Source organism: Mastomys coucha, chromosome X, assembly GCF_008632895.1.
Source record: "Mastomys coucha isolate ucsf_1 chromosome X, UCSF_Mcou_1, whole genome shotgun sequence".
In the NCBI taxonomy this organism is placed as follows: domain Eukaryota; kingdom Metazoa; phylum Chordata; class Mammalia; order Rodentia; family Muridae; genus Mastomys; species Mastomys coucha.
In genome coordinates this window covers 152,681,157-152,683,945 of record NC_045030.1, presented here as the reverse complement: position 1 = coordinate 152,683,945, position 2,789 = coordinate 152,681,157, and the positions used below count along the sequence as shown (strand labels likewise).

General features: G+C 41.7%; 1 non-coding gene across 1 annotated transcript; it reads right to left on the bottom strand.

The window, feature by feature from the left end:
• Positions 1-748: 748 nt before the first annotated feature.
• LOC116096439 lies at positions 749-912 on the bottom strand. Its single transcript, XR_004121007.1, has one exon. It is a non-coding gene; the product is annotated as a U1 spliceosomal RNA (small nuclear RNA).
• Between the last annotated feature and the right edge of the window lie 1,877 nt (positions 913-2,789).

Genomic DNA, 2,789 nt, shown 5'->3' with positions numbered 1-2,789 from the left:
CTGGCTTCCAGCTTAGCTGAGGAAAGGAGGTTCAAGGAGAGATCTTGCCTCAAAGGATTAGGAAAAGTACAATAGAAGAGGCCATTTGATACTTTTTTTCTAGCCTCCATGTGTGTGCATGGATACAACATACCCATACACATATGTTTATATACTCACACACAGATAGCCATACACATGAATGAGTGACTGACTGAATGAATCTTCATGAAATAGCATCCATACAATGAAGAGCTACAAGTACCCTTCAGTGGTTAAGGGTACTTGTAGCTCTTCTAGAGGACTTTAGTTCAGTTCCCAAGACCCACATCTGTTGGCTCAAAACTGCCTGGATCTTTTAACTTTAGATTATCCAGTCTCCTCCTGCCTCTGCTGACACTGCATGCACATTACACACATACATACACACACACACACACACACACACACACACACACACACACACACACACATACACACACACATGCATGCACGCACGCATGCACACATGCACACATACACAAATACACACACACAGATATGCATATAAATAAAAAGTATTTTAAAAAAATATATATCAAAATATCTAACTTATAGTTGGCTGGTTTCTTAAAATCTATTATGCCATTTTTAATACTACAGTTATACAATTTCTAGGTATCAGAATACTTTTATAGCAGTGGTCAGCAAATGATGGTCAATGGATTAAATGTAGCCTACTATTGCTGTTAGTACAATTTTCCTGGAATATAGCCACATTTTTTTTCCCCAGGGGAGAGCACAAACACAGTCCCCCACTACCACAAATTATGCAGTTGAGTTTCCCGCACTTGGGGAAATTGCAGGAGTCAGCACATCTGGAGTGCATTGGATAAGCTTCGCCCTGGGAAAACCACCTTTGTGATCATGGTATCACCCCTGCCAGGTAAGTATGCCACATTTTTTTTTTTTTGAGACGGGGGTTTCTCTGTATAGCCCTGGCTGTCCTGGAACTCACTCTATAGACCAGGCTGGCCTCGAACTCAGAGATCCACCTGTCTCTGCCTCCCAAGTGCTGGGATTAAAGGCATGCCCCACCACAGCCTGTATAGCCACATTTTTAAATGACTGCTTTTATTTTATCTGTATAAGGATTTTGCCTGCATGCATGTTTATGCACTGTATGGTTTACATAAAAAATGGCTCATATATTTGAATGTTTAGTCATCAGGGATGACTAGAAGGATTAGGAGGTACAGTTTTGTTGAGGTAGGTGGCCTTGTTGGAGGAAGCATGTCACTGGGGGTGGGCTTTAAGGTTTCAGAAGCCCAAGTCAGGCCTAGCGTCTCTCTCTTCCTCCTGCCTGTAGATGTGGATATAGAATCCTCAGTTACTTCTCCAGCAGCATACCTGCCTGAATGTCTCCATGGTGCTTACCATGGAGGCCAGAAGAGGGTGTCAGAAGATGCCTGAGCTGGAGTCACAGAAGGTTGTAAGCCACCATGTGGGTGCTGGGAACTGAACCCTAGTACTCTGGAAGAACAATCAGTGCTCTTAACTGCTGAGCCATCTCTCCAGACCTATAGTCACATTTAACCTGTGTTGTCTTTGGGGCTTCAATGGCAGAATTGAGTAGTCTTGGCATTTCAACACTGGTCTGCAAATTCTAAATCACTATTGAGTCAATGGCAGAAAGTGTGCCAAACCCTAAAAGATTCATAAAAAGCTTTTGTTTTTTTTTTTTTGTCAGTGGTGATAGATATAAATCTTCAAACTGTAAATTTATTTGAAAATGCAAATAAAGCTAGACCTGTAAGCCCAGGTCTTGGGAGGCAGGAACAGGAGGACCAAGAGTTTAATGCCATGCTTGGGTACACAGAGAGTTAGTGGTCAGCCTGCATTACATGAGAACTTGTCAAAAAAAGGAAGGAGGAAAGAAAAAAAACTTGCAAGTATATTACTGGCAGTAATACTGTTAATTTTTCTTTTTTTCTAAAGATTTATTTATTATTATAAATGAGTACACTGTAGCTGTCTTCAGACCCCAGAAGAGGGCATCAGATTTCATTATGGGTGGTTGTGAGCCACCATGTTGTTGCTGGGATTTGAACTCATGACCTTCAGAAGAGCTGACGGTGCTCTTACCCACTGAGCCATCTCACCAGCCCCAATCTTTCTTTGTAAATTATTGAGTTGAGCACAGTGCCACACACCTTTAATCTCAGCACTCAGAGGCAGAGGCAGGAGGATCTCTTGTGAGTTTGAGACAGGCATGGTCTACATAAAGAGTTCCAGGACAGCCAGGGCTACACAGAGAGACCCTGTCTCAATGAAATCAAATAAAATAAAGTAGTGTGTGATATGTTTTGGCAACTGTGTGGTACAGTGTATGTGTGCAGGTCAAAATAAAACTTTGTGGAGTTGGTCCTCTTATCTTTCTTATGTGGGTTCTGGGACTTGAACTTCAGTCATCAAGCATGTGAAGGAAGCACTTTGCTAACCAAGCCATCTCACCAACTTTCCTTGAAATAAGAATTTTTTTCTGACTAAGTTCTATTACCACCAGATTGATTGTATCATGTATTAGTTCAATAATGAACCCAGTGCATTGACAGATTCTTTTCATTTTTTTGTAAATTTAATTTATGTATATGGATGTTTTGTCTACATTTATATTTGTGCATCATATGCATGCCTGGTGTCCTTATAGGCAATAAGAGGATGTCCTGGAACTCATTCTGTAGAGCAGGCTGGCCTTGAACTCACAGAGATCGGCCTGCCTCTGCCTCCCTAGGGCTGGGTTTAAAGGCTAGTGCTGCCCGACTCAACCA